At 44.6% G+C, this 14,177-nt stretch overlaps 1 long non-coding RNA gene across 1 annotated transcript; it reads right to left on the reverse strand.

Moving 5' to 3' along the window:
• Positions 1–9,679: 9,679 nt before the first annotated feature.
• Positions 9,680–13,599, reverse strand: LOC132251210 (uncharacterized). The gene is made up of 2 exons (XR_009463115.1): positions 11,258–13,599; positions 9,680–10,294 (listed from the first exon to the last, which is right to left on the reverse strand). It is a non-coding gene; the product is annotated as an uncharacterized LOC132251210 (long non-coding RNA).
• Between the last annotated feature and the right edge of the window lie 578 nt (positions 13,600–14,177).

Raw genomic sequence — 14,177 nt, forward strand, 5'->3', positions numbered from 1 at the left:
TTCACTGGTGTAAGTCAATATAACTGCAATGGTATCAGTGAGACTAGCAATGGTTTATATTAGTAGAGGATTTTGTTCAACATATTTATACCTGCTGCTGCTTAGTAACTGCTGGTGTGAGAACAGAAAGGGGAGGAGGAAGCTCAGGGGATCGATCACTTGTGAGGAAAGAGAATATGTAAATATTCTAGTCTATCAAAACTAACAGAAATAGTCTATATCTTATTGTCACATACCAGGAAGGCAAATTTGATTCCCTGCTATAAAATATTCAGATAATTCTGTTCAAGGTACATATGTGAAAAAATATTTTGAATCAATTCATATTATGGGCTTGTCTTGATGGCTCTTATCTCCATGACACATGGATACATACAGGTTGCCAAAAAAACAGAATAATGTGGGCATTAGATGGGCGAATTTGCAGGATCTCAGCAGGGATGGATCTGAGGGTGGGGGAGATTGCATCCACCTTCCAGCACAGTGAGTTCCCCTCCCCCAGAGCCCTAGCACAGCTGGAGCCCCCAGCTCAGCAAGGGACACCTGGCAGGGCTATTCAGGTACAGGAAAGCAGAGACCTACCCAGCCCATCACTACCACCACTGTCCCTTGCTGATCCAGAGGTGTGGGGGGAGCCTCAGAGCCACTCCTGCTCCCTCCGGCTGGGGGCTACAGGGAGTGGCTGCACATGGTGCTAGACAGACTCTGCCAGGAACAGTGGTGGCAGAAAGTGGATCTCCATATCCCTGCACCTGCACCTTGCCCTGTGCCGCCCCCTCCCCACCAATTTCCCCTGCCAGCTGTAGGATCCAGCCAGGCCTCACCCCCATCTTCCCCACAGTCTGATCTGTGATGTCAGTCGTATCTACTGTAGTCCCCCTCCTTTTCTAAATCCTATGGATCTCAGCATCCTCCAGACTGAAGGAGGATATCTTTGTAAGAGAAACAGAGCATGAAATCAAGACCTCTTATTCCTCTTTTCCAGTTCTGTTATTTCCAGAGAACATGTTAGGAGCTGGAATGGTCATAACTAATTTATTCCATGTGTGGGTGAAATAAACATTGTACCAGGCTCTCCTGATCTGTGCAAAATGTGTCAGATTTGCATCAAGTATGACTGTATTTGATTTTACTTTCTGAAAAGAATCATTCAAAAGGCAAAACAATGCAATGCTTAGGATAGCACGTGAATGTGTATCCTTGAAACCAGAAGGGGCCTTCAAGGTCATGAATAAAGGAATGAATTGAGTATGACAGCATGTGCAGGCATTTTTCCTATGTTTGGTGCTTCAGCTGAATATTTTAATCTTTTATAGAACCGAGAAAGTACAATCAAAACAATTTGTTATATAGAGAATTATGATAGTATTCCTTTAATTAGTTTTTCAGGCCATACTAAATGAATATGCTGAATTCACACAACAACAAAATGTTCATGTAAAAGGCAAGATGGGCTGGTGATGGTTTGTAGCAATTCATGACAGGAGGGATGTTTCTTGGCAATTTGGAAGACTTGTCTGGAAAGCCATTTCCACCAAGCCTTTGAGATAACCTTAACAACTATGATGTATTTCACTTCAGTGCTTTTTGTAATGTATGCCCTAAAAGGTTGTGACCATTCCTTGATTTCTTTCTCGGGCCAAACCTTTCCTTGTCTGCTGAGCATGACAGATGGAGAGTCTAGCCTATGAGCTGCATAATACTTGACTTTATTGTCAGAAATGAAATATTTGTATATGTTTTCTAGCATGATTCATCATGGAATATTGTGTAAGATGGTACAGAGAGATCCTAGTCTTTCTGCAGAAAGATTTAATGCTTCCGATTATGCTTGCAGCTGCATTTTCCGGCTGTTGAGATAGACAAGGACAGCACAGGGACAAGATGAGGCAATAACTCTTAGTCGATTTATGAAAGAAAGAAGAAGGAGGGGTATGCAATGAAAATATATGGTAAAAATTATAATCAGAAAAATGGGTGGAAACTATTTTGTCAAAAATGGGTAGCACTTTACTCAGGATAGAGGATCTCACAAGCATATTTGCAGCAGGTGAAAAACCAATCTACAAACCCAGTTGCTTTCAAACTTTCCTATCAACAAAGTTTTCCTTAGTTGTCTTCTATCTACTTATTTTACAAGTCTGTTCCTATTTTTAATGTTTAAGAGCCTAACTGATGTAGCTGCAGAAAAAACATGGAACATTTAAAAGGTTTCTTTGTCCTGGGACTCCAGAGAACCAGCCCAAAACAAATTATCTGTGGTTGTTGAAAGGTGGCAAGTAAGCAAGATATAGCACTGTGGAAAAGATCTGGTTTCTAGGATTCTTATTTCCATACCTGAACTGTTAATTGGTTCTGGCACCTAAATTGTTTCTTCTTTGTCTTATCTAACATCCTTTCATGTTTCATACCAGCTAAGTTAAAACATTCATTAGCACTTTAGTACGCTAATACTGTACTACTCTGAAAATTCTGGGAAACCAGGCTTTAGTATAAGTATTACAATTGAAGCCTCTACTTCATTAAACCTTATCAGTGCACTTACAGCTAAGATGTAGCTTGTACTTTATATGCAATTTTGATTGTATGTTGTATATGTGATCGACCTTTGTGTAAACAATAGCCAATATAAGGTTTTTCGGTTTGGTTTTGATGGGACAAGAAATGATGGAGTCAGCAACTTCCTTAATGCAGCCCTGTCTGTTTACCAAGAATGTGCACAAGGTCCTGAACTTAGGAAAAATCAAAGAGCTAGAGAAAGTTTACTTTCTTAGTATTCCAAGCCTGCCTTTAAAGCTAGTTCTGCCCAAAAATCATTCCTCTCAACCTTTTTGCAAGGTCAGGCTACAAACGCTTCTTGGTTTTTTACTCTTTTTGTCCCTAGACAAAGAAAATGCAATAGATCTCCACGATCTAGACTTCAGTAAGGCATTTTGTATGGTGCCACATGGGAAATTATTAGTTAAGATGGAGAAGATGGGATTAATAGAAGGAGAATTAATGAGTGAGGCAATACAGAGCTGACTTAAGAGAAGATAACAATAGGTTATGTTACAAGTAGAAATATTGGCTGGAGGAAGATTACTACTGGTGATTCTCAAGGACTGGCCATGGGACAAATCCTTAGTTAATATTGTCATTTCTAAACTTAGTAAAAAAGTAGAAGTGTCCCAGTGAAACTGGCAGATGACACAAAGTTGTGAGACACTCTCAATAGAGGGGAGAATTCAAAATATTATACAAGAAGACCTGGGTGTCCTTGAAGACAGGAGTAATAGAAAAGGACCTTATTTTCCTAAATCCAAAATGACCCCTCAATAGTTAGCCTCTAGCCATGGGAAATTTTAAAAATTGTTACAATTTTCCATGTAAAGAATCTAATTATTGGAGGGGCTTCTTGAATTTGTTCCCCACACTGCTGCATAAGGAAAAGCAGTGGAAGTGGGGCAGGTAATGCGGGGGTCAAGTGGTGGGGGAGTCAGATAGCCTAATGCTTGCCCCTTCCCCCCTCTCTCCTGTCCCCAAACACTTGCCCTCCATGCCACATTCCCTCCTGCCCCTTCCCCAGCAGTGCCTGTATGTGTTGGAGTCTTTCCCTCTGCCAAATGACCCCGTCTCCCCAACCTGGTCCCCTGTACTGCTGCTTACTCTTCATCATGGCTCTGCCTCTGGACCTGCTCCAGCCTAGCTCCATAAAACATGTGGTGGTTCTGGCCCCCTCCTAACCAAGCAGCATTATTTGCAGCAGCAGCTCTAGTGCCCACCCCAGAGTTCAACCTGGAGCCAGGGCGGGAGCTGCCACTGCCAGCATTTAAAGATACTAGGGTACATGGAGGCTATATATACTAGACACAGTTCAGATACATGGAGGCTATATATATCTAAATTCTATCTACATTACCAATTAGAGAATGCATCCAGGGCCTTTGGGTATAGATACACAAATTTTGTACATAGACAAGCCTTGAAAGGAAGGTAAAGATGAATCAAAAACAAAGGAACTATATCTGTAGTTGGTAAAATGCAATGCCATTTTCTGCAACAGAAGATAGAGTTGCTTTCAATCTTGTCCATATAAAGATTTTTTGGGGAAGGGATGAAAGACTTTACTTAGGATCCCTGCTGCCAATTTCATTTAAGGCGTTTCGTAGCCTGGAAGACTTGTTATGTGCCTCTCTGTCTTTGTGCAGTTTTACAAATAAGTCCATGGGGCATTTACAAGATTAACTGTGCATAAACATCACTAGTGCTATGTCCAATTCCATGTTACTGCCATCAAAATATTCCTTTTTATTTTTAGCCCTTTTGTAAATGCAGTGCAGCTTCAGTATAGATATACAGATATGCATGTCTATTTTTACACAAGAAACAAGGATTTCTTAGACAGCTGACTTGTATTGGACCAATTTTGTAGTTGGGATAGAGTTAGACAAGCTATTCAATACAAGACATTCTTAGTCAGGTCTCACCAGAATGCACACTATGAAACCCCCTGTGGTCAGGTGCTTATAATTTGGCTAAACATAAGTCTTTAAGGCTAACATTTTCCATGCTACATGTTAAACTAATGACTTTTTGGTGTACAGGGTGAGGTGGAGGGCATTAAAGGGAATATTGTTTTAATGTCTCAACAATGAGATTAAGGAAAAATAAACTATTTAATTGAGGATAGAGTATTTTTACAACTATTTAATTTTGGCCATGGACTGTCATTATGCTTGTAGCCCTAATACATCCTTGTAGCATTACAAAAATTGACTGTATGTTGGTTCAAGCAGTCTGTAGCAGTAAAAAAACCACCACAAAATAGTATCTGTTTTGAACAGGAACTTCTTCATAGTGCTACATTTTGTTCCACTACATGTAATGCCTGTATAGTTACAGATAACATTTGAGAATGTGTTCCAATCCTCCAGTATCCCAGAATGCATTGCTTACCAACTCCCCACAGCTCCAAGGAGCCTGCTCTGTAACTCACGCTAAGCTCTACTGCTCCAGGGTAGGGGAGACATGATCTCACATCATTATGCCCATTTGCTCCACAGTACAAAGGCACACAAAGCTCTCTCATATGCTTCAGAGCTGCCCCCCAAGATAGCTTAAAACAATGATTTGCCACATGTCATCCAAAGACAAGACCTACAATGTTCATGTGCCAACCTGTTTTGCCTCAGCCTCCAGAAGGTCCACCAACTGGATGCAGGAAGAGCAAAAACACTTCCTCATGAAACGTGTGAGACAAGAAGAGGCAAGTTATGGTGGTCTTCCTCTCTGAACATGATAAAATCCTTCCCAATCTGCTTGAAACCCAATTTCAAGCCATTTTCATACTGCCTGATTTGAGTTGACTCTGGTGATCGTTAGGCTGATTTCCCAAATTGAATCACAGTGGCAGCTTCACTTGAATCCTGTTCCAAAAAAACACAGCATGAGATCACTTCACAAATCCTCATATCATGTAATATAAATACCTTTCTTAGGGCATCAGCATCTTTGGTGTTATCTACAAGCTCAGCAAGGGCACCAAAGCAGAACTTGTAAGTGGCTGAGCTTGTGTGCAGGTACTCAATTGTCAGTTGAGCACAGTTTAAGCTGCTGTAACTAGTAAAGGTCATGGCTGGGGTGAAGGTAGCAGTCAGTGTTACTTGAAGCTGAGGCAGCAACAAAGCCATGCAGGGCATTGTCCACCAAAGACTGAAGTATGGGCAGCTCCTCTAGGAGGTTTCATAGTTTCATAGTTGGTAGGGTCGGAAGGGACCTGAGCAGATCATCAAGTCCGACCCCCTGCCATGGGCAGGAAAGGGTGCTGGGGTCAAACGACCCTGGCTAGGTGATTATCGAGCCTCCTTCTGAAGATCCCCAGGGTAGGGGCAAGCACCACTTCCCTTGGAAGTTGGTTCCAGCTCCTAGCTGCCCTGACTGTGAAGTAGCGCCTCCTGATGTCTAGCCTGAATCTACTCTCAGTCAACTTATGGCCATTATTCCTTGTTACTCCCAGCAGGGCTCAGGGAAACAGGGACTCTCCCATTGCCTGCTGGTTCCCCGTGGCAAGTTTATAGGCGGCCACCAGATCCCCTCTCAGCCTTCTTTTGTGGAGGCTGAACAGGTTCAGGTCTTGTAGCCTCTCCTCGTAGGGCCTACCCTGCTGCCCCCTGATCATGTGGGTGGCCCTCCTCTGGACCCTCTCCATGTTGTCCACATCCCTCCTGAAGTGCGGTGCCCAGAACTGGACGCAGTACTCCAACTGCGGCCTGACCAATGTCGCATAGAGGGGGAGGATCACCTCCTTGGACCTGCTTATGATGCATCTATGGATGCATGACAAGGTGTGGTTGGCCTTCCTGACCATGGCCCCACATAGGCGGCCCATGTTCATCTTGGAATCAATAGTGACTCCAAGATCCTTTTCTGCCTCTGTGCTGATGAGAAGGCAGTTGCCCAGCCTGTAGGTATGCTGCTGGTTCTTCCTTCCCAGGTGCAGCACCTTGCACTTGTCAGTATTGAAACCCATCCTATTCTCATCCGCCCACCCCTGTAACCTGTCCAGATCTAGTTGTAGCCTTTCCCTCTCTTCTACTATGCCCACTTCTCCCCACATCTTAGTGTCGTCCGCGAATTTGAACAAGGTGCTTTTCACCCCCTTGTCCAAGTCACTGATGAAGATGTTGAACAGTGCAGGCCCGAGGACCGAGCCCTAGGGAACCCCACTGCCCACATCCCTCCAGGTTGTAAATTACCCATATACCACCACTCTCTGGGTGTGGCCCTCCAGCCAATTTGCAACCCATCTGACTGTGCAGGTGTCGACACCACAGTTGCCTAATTTTTTAATGAGGATGGGGTGAGAGACAGTGTCGAAGGCCTTCCTAAAGTCCAGAAAGACTACATCCACTGTGACACCTGCGTCTATGGATTTTGTGACCTGGTCATAGAAGGCAACCAGATTGGTCTGACAGGACCTGCCTTTAATGAACCCATGTTGGTTGCCCCTAAGCATAATCTCCCCTGCTGGTCCCTTGCAGATGTGCTTCTGGATAATTTTCTCAAACAGCTTTCCCAGAACCAAGGTAAGACTAATGGGCTTATAGTTTCCTGGCTCCTCTTTCCTCCCTTTTTTTTTTTTTTAAAAAGGGGACCACATTGGCCCTTCTCCAATCCTCTGGCACCTCGCCAGATTCAGGTATGCCAGCCACAGCACTGAGCAATCAGATGTGGTTTGGGGCAGGGTAAAGTGTTACAGGGAACTGTCACCCAAAACAGTTGCAACAGCATGTGAGCCCAGTGCTCTTCATCTGCGAAGACTCCCCAAGGTCAACAGTGCCCTTTCCCCAGCCATTGATCTCCCACAGTTTACTGAGGAGGATAAAGAATGGTGCCAGCATCCACTGGATGGCCAAGCATATCTCCTGAACTGATTCTCCCACTGTGAACTTGCCAATGCTGAACTGGTTGGTAATGGACCAGAGGCTATCGGGGCTTGCAAGCTTCCAGACAGCAAAGGCAACACATTTCTCCATGGTGAGGGGGGTGCTCTTATGCTGATTCTATGTCACTCATGGGTAGCTCTGTGAAGACCATCCAGCACATCCTGAAGTTCTGCTGCCACTGCTTTTTATCCTAGGTCCTCAGGTTGATGTGTTCTCACTAGTCAGTGATCATTTTGTTTGCAAGGAAGCACCAGCACATAGTCTGTAAGTGGTCCCTGAGTATCTAAGCCACCATAGTGTTTAGTATGGTGTCATCATCATGCAGAAGGCAAGGTAGAGGCACTTTATCGACTAACTAAATCAGAGTTATCTAGGCTCACTGGTAGACACAAACAGGGAGCAGAGCTCAAGAACATGCACGTCCAGGGCCTTGGTTGTGCCTGCATGGATATGCATGGCACTGCACACCAGCCAACACAGGAGTGGAATCAGCTTGTTGAAGAAACAGTGAGATGACTTGCCTCTGATGTTAAGAATACAACACACATAACCCACTAGTATTGCTGGACTGGGAGCCTTAGGGCATATGGGTGGTAGGATTCATTCCATAGTAGGAGGATAAATGTGATCTGTCCAGGCATGCTGTGTCTCTGAGCAAGTTGGGGAGGGCAGTCCCTGGGTCAATGTGGTCCAGGTAGCCAGCCAATCAGCATTTTCATCTGCAGTCAGTGTCCTTTGGAATCTGCAGAAACAGAGATCTCCTCAAAGCATGCTGGGATCTCTTCACACTGTCCTCCTACAGCACACCAGCAGTATATACCCTTGCCATACTTTATAGCCCTCTGGAGGGCGGTGCACTTAAATAGGTGTGTGCATGTCACACTATATTTTCATAGCTCTACAAATTTTCTAGAAAATTTGTCCACACTTAGACACTCTACCACCACTATGCACTGGAGTAGGAGTCTAGAAATCTGGCAGAGGGGAGTCAGTGTCATATTAGGGATCTCTCTTTTACTGTCCCCATGAAAAGCTAACCAAATTTGACCATGTTAATGCCATCTGTAAAAAATTAGTATACTCCCACTAAAAGTTTGTTAGTATTTGGCAGCTAACAGGGAGAATGTTCCATCCCCACACAGCTCCCATGGGTCAAGTGACTGTCTGCATGTCATTTCCACAGGACAACAGGTCATGTTTCAGCACTGAGAAGGACTTCCCTTTTACCGATAAATGCTTTTCTCAGTTCCAGGGAGCTGTTTTGCTGCCAAGCACAAGACCTGAGAGCAGGGGATATATGAATATAGAACTAGAAGGGGCCTTTGGGCCATCAAATCCAGTCCCCTCACCTGAACTGGACCTTTGTGATCCTAAATCCTGTATTTGGTCTGATCTGAGCAAAAGAGACTGTTCATGTAGCTAGGAACCACTGACGGGCAGAAATGCACTCCAATTAATGACCCCCAGCCTTAGCTGTGGTAAGCGTCCCAAAGCCACACAGGATTGCAAAAAAACCCCTAGACCCAGTAGTGTTAATGAGTGGAAAACTCCTTCCTGGCCCCAAATAACAACCAGCAAAAGCCCTAATTATGAATTACCTTACACTTTCCACACTACAACAGGGTTTATGTCTATACTCCCAACCTGGGGAAAAGAAAACACTTAGTTCCACCTTGATGGCTGAGTCAGAACTCCCTGTCCTATCATATAATTCCTTCCATAAATGTATCCAGTTCATCCTTAGAGCAATTCTGGTTTTCTGCCCTTGCTACTTTACTTGGAGATGATTCCGAAACTCCATTCCTCTGAGAGTTTAAAATCTTTTCCTAATTTCCAGCAGACTCAATACTGTTTCTCATTAAGTGAATGTGCATCTTGCCATGGAGTTTACTGAAAGCACAATCAGGCTAAATGTCACAAGGAGACAACCCATAACCTGCTGTGGAGACCATGAGTGGTAAAGAAGGGCATGAACAGTACTGTGTAATTTATATTTTCTTTGCATTTCCTGTCTTTCTCATTCCATTATCAGTATTCTTGTTGGTTTGTAAGAAATAGCATGCTACTAGCAGGCACAGGGATTTATAACACGACAAGAAGAGCTATACACTATGGAATTAAAATATATTCCTACTTCAGCTCACAGAACTCATTAATTTTAACAAATGGCTGAGATACCCATTGCAAATTACTAGACAAGCAAAAACACATAAGTGAATAAGTAAAAAAAGCAACGATGCTGAATCACAAAATATATTTCTTCATTTATTTATTGTTGTTTTCTGAAATTACATAAAACACCTCAGCATAACCCTTGGTGATATACAATTCTTGTTAGTGCATGAAAAAGTCACTAGATCAAAATACTGCAAAATATTTCAAAGGTAATTAAGTTTCAATAATGTATTATCAGTCATAGTCTGCCAGTTAATGTTTTGCAGTACATTTTGCAAATATTATGGAGTCTTACTTATGAGACTTCACTATAGCACATGGCCATTAAATCTTTGCTTTAGGGAACAGTTGCACTTTTTTAAGGAAAATTGTGATGCATAGAGATGAGTAGCGTGCAAATTCGTTATATTATACAGAATCCAGATGAGTATTAGATTTTTATGTTGAAAAGATAATATTCTTTCTACCTGGAGATGGAAAGAGAGTTCAGGTTAAAAGTTGGATAACTGTGTCATGGTGATTAGAATACAAAGATAAGTAAAATAACTTTCCATTAGCATCTTGTTCTTTCTTTCTTTCCTTTCCTTTCCTTTTCTTTTCATTGCAACTAGAGTCAAAGCATGTTAGTCCCAAAAAAATTTCAGATCTGCCTCTTCAGTATCTGTTCAGTGCCTCTTCAGTATCAGCATCTGCTGTGAAGGATCAACAGAGGAAATTTAGCTTCCATAGGGATAAGGAAAACCTTGCTGGTATCTTAGTTCTGATCCTCTAGAAATTGATCAAATATATGTTTGTAACCCAGGTGGGGGCCCAATAGTTGCCACCTCTGCCCAATATCAGGGATGATGTGGTGAGAGTGGGGCAGGGCTTCTGGCCAGCACCAATTTACTTTCCAGCTGGCCCTGCTCCCCACAGAGCAGCCCGTGGTCCCAAGAAGGTCTAACACTTAACTGATTTAACCATTTACACTTTATTTACAAAACAAGAATAATAGGAAAGGTTATTTACAAGTGAACTTAAATGGCATAACATGAATAACAAAACAAACCAGAATGCATTAGTCAACCCTTGACTCAAGAACCACAGATAGGGTAAATGGCAGCTTTCAGCCACTGCTGAGATGCTACCACAAGGAAGCAAGGTGCTTACTCCCAGCAGCTCCAACAGGTTTCCCAATAAGCGACAGACTGCAACAGGTTAAGCTCTTCTGGTTTGCAGCAATCAAATTGTATCAAACCCCAACCCCCGAAAGAGGCTGAAGGGCGACCTGCTGTGGCAACCAAAAAGGCAAGCAACAAGCAACAGAATAGGCTCCTGCAGCAATCAGCATGACCCAAGCACAAAGCTCAGGGACTCCATCTGATGACAATCAGCTGCAGAATAAGGGACAGGACTGAGTCCCCTCTGGGGCAGTCAGTGGCAGAGGGTCAGCAGCACATGCAGCCCCCAGGGATCGTTGCTCTAAACCCCTGCTCCAGATGACTGGCTGGGCACCCCACACGCCTCGTGGCTTGCCAATCCCACTCTGATTATCGGCCTGTGCCCCGAGCTCCCAGGGACCCTCGTCCTGGCACTCTGCTGCTCCTCAGGATCCCAATGCCTTGCCTGCTGCTGTCCCGCTTCCCCAAGGAAGGTAAGGGATTTCCTCAACTCACCGGTCCAGCTCCCTGCTCCGGATAAGGATACCGCCTGTGCTCCTGGCCGCTGCTTCATCTCGGCAGTGGAGTGGAGGGACTCCCGGCATGTCCAGCACACTGTGATGGGGCCTTGGGGCACCACCTCTCTGCCCCAAACCCTGGCCGCAGCTCCCTTTCTGCTGCAGGGCTGGAGGCACGACCGCCTGCTGTTGCCTTCTTCTCCCAGGGCCTTTGAGGCTCTTCAGAGGGGTCTGTCTGCTCCCTCTGCTGGGTCAGCTCACCCCAGCTCTTCTTAGGCCTCCTGCGTCATTCCCTGGAGTCACTGTCAACAGCCCCCCACCACGCCAGTTCAGCTGCTGCTTTTATCCCCTCCAGCAGTCCCTCCCTGGCTTGCAAACTGGCCAACCAGGGCTCAGGGTGGCTAGCCCCCAAGTCCGGCCATCCCCCTTCCATGCAAATGAGGGGATTGAAAACCCCTTCTCTAGATTGGCTTCTCTTCCACAAGGCAGGACTCCCCTCCTCCACCCTTGGGGTTGCTCAGAGTTCACTGGCACTGTTTCTAGCCCAGGGTAAGTATCTCAAACCCATCTGGTAAGCCCGCATTTGCAGTCTGTTACATGTTTAAGATTTAACTTTTGTGAATGTTTCCATCTAGAAAACAAATTGGAGATGAATCAAAATTTACTTCTGTTGACTTTCAAAGGGTAAGTGCAACAGTTAGGTTGATCTAAGTGCTGATCTAAGTGCAGACATTTGGGGAGATTAGATCAGGCCAAAAATGGCTGGCCCAATCTCATTTTGTTCACCTAAGCAGGTAAACTAAATGAGATTGGGAATCATCTAACCCCATCTAGTGAATGTCTATACATGTTAGCCATGGCTTAGCTGCAGGGCAGGGCCTTGCCTATTCTCTTTCCCAGCCATGACTGGGCTATTTTTAGGCCTGTGACACTCTGCCACCTCTGGACAAGCACCTTCCACCTGTTGTGGACCCATCAACCTCTCCCTGGGCTGTGCAGACAAGTCCTGAAATGGGGCAGTTCCCAGCCAGCTAAGACTGCACATGAAGACTTTCCCACACAGCCTGGGGCTGGCCAGGAATTGTCCTGGTCTGGGGTAGGTCCCAGCCGCACAGCTCTTTCCTAGTCCCATGCCCCCAATTGGGTGATCAAGGCATGAGGCTTGGAAAGAGCTGTGGGGAAGGGACAGGTCCCAGGCCCCTGCCCTGATCTGCTGGTGGAGCACCTAGCAGCAAGCCCCTGACTTGGCAGGGAATGTCCATCCATCTGGGGGCTTGCTGCTAGCTGCCCTACCAATGGAACAGCCTCCATCTCTAGTAGGGCCCCCTCTACAAATTACACATATTGCACAAGTAGCTATCATGCCTTAAAAAGCTCCAACGAATTATAAAGTTAGACCTCAAAAATGTGTACTAACGTTATAGCTGGTTGCAATAGAGCTTTAATTGGCATGTGTGTTAGGGTCTCTCCTGAAGCTGGGAGCCCTATCAGCTGACAGGGCACCCAGCAGCAAGGGTGCACCCTGCCCAGCCAGGTCTGGGAGTCCTGGAGGTGACATGAATTTCAGCCCCAGCAGCTGCTGACTCTGGGTCCTGGCAACATGGATCCCACAGCTGTGGACACTGGGTGCTGCAGCTGGGTCCTGACAGTGGGGGGCTAGGGATGCAGCTGTCTCTGGGGGATCATGGCTCCCACCGTCTCCCAATCTCGGGATGCATGAAACCCTCAAGCCTAGGAGATCACAGCTGTCACCATCCCTCAGCCCCAGGGGTTTGACCTACCCTCAAGCCTGGGAGATTGTGATGGCTTCAACTGAGATGGCTCCTAGACACAGGAGCCTACTTCTTGCTGATGCAAAGAGAGCCTGGATCAGGCTCCGTCTGCACTGGCAATAAGGAGTGATAGGATCTAATATGAAATCCCACAGTCATGCCTCTTGCCATGCATATGTGGCATGGCAGGACATGCGATTGTGTGGATCACACATTAGATCCCATCAAGCTTTTACCAGCACACATAGAGGGGGCCTAGCATCCTTGAGAACAACTCTGGGGCACCTTTACCACCTTATTTCTAGATGTTGTGTGTTTGTGTAGCAGGAGTAGGTGTGTGGACATTCTTTTGGTAACAATCTTGTGAGCACAGTGGAAGCAGCATAGCCACACCTAGAAAGAAATCAGTCCATTTTAGCAAAGGGAAAGAAGATAAAGAAGTTCCTTGCAAACTGCTTATCAGTAGTTTCATGTGGAAAAATACTAGGTGTAATGAGCTCTTTAACTGCAAAAAAAGGCATGACAAGAAGCAGGGAAGTTGAAGCTATATAAATTTAAATTAGAAATAAGGCATGTATTTTTAATATTGAGAATGATTAACCACTGGAACTAATGATGAAGAGAAGCCTGGGAATCTTCATATTCAGAAATCTTCAGATCAAGACTTTCTGAAAGATATGCTTATTCAAACATAAGTTATTGAGCTCAATAAGAGGTAACTGGGTGAAAATTAATGGCCTGTGATAGACAGGAAATCAGACTAGATGATATAATGATAGCATCTGGCCTTAAACTCTATGAATATATACAATATTCTGCTGCGTACAGCAAACTACCACTTTAATAATCAGAATATGACAAAATCCACCTGTTATTTTTCTTCATCTCATACTGTTTGCATTCAGAAAAACACAAAAGAAAATTCCTGTGTACTCCCAATGATCATTTTTAAATGCTGTTCACTCCTCAAGCTTGATAATGATTTGAACACATTATATACGTTTTATACTTATCTAACATTAGTTCAAACATATATTGGGCTAAGCACCAGATCCAGTTAAAAAGGGGGCTGTTATTTAATGTGTATCATCCTCAATTTCAAGGGATAAACTACATGATCCCTTGGGAGTTTCTGATTCATTCTGC

The sequence above is a fragment of the Alligator mississippiensis genome, chromosome 1 (genome assembly GCF_030867095.1).
Source record: "Alligator mississippiensis isolate rAllMis1 chromosome 1, rAllMis1, whole genome shotgun sequence".
NCBI lineage: Eukaryota > Metazoa > Chordata > Crocodylia > Alligatoridae > Alligator > Alligator mississippiensis.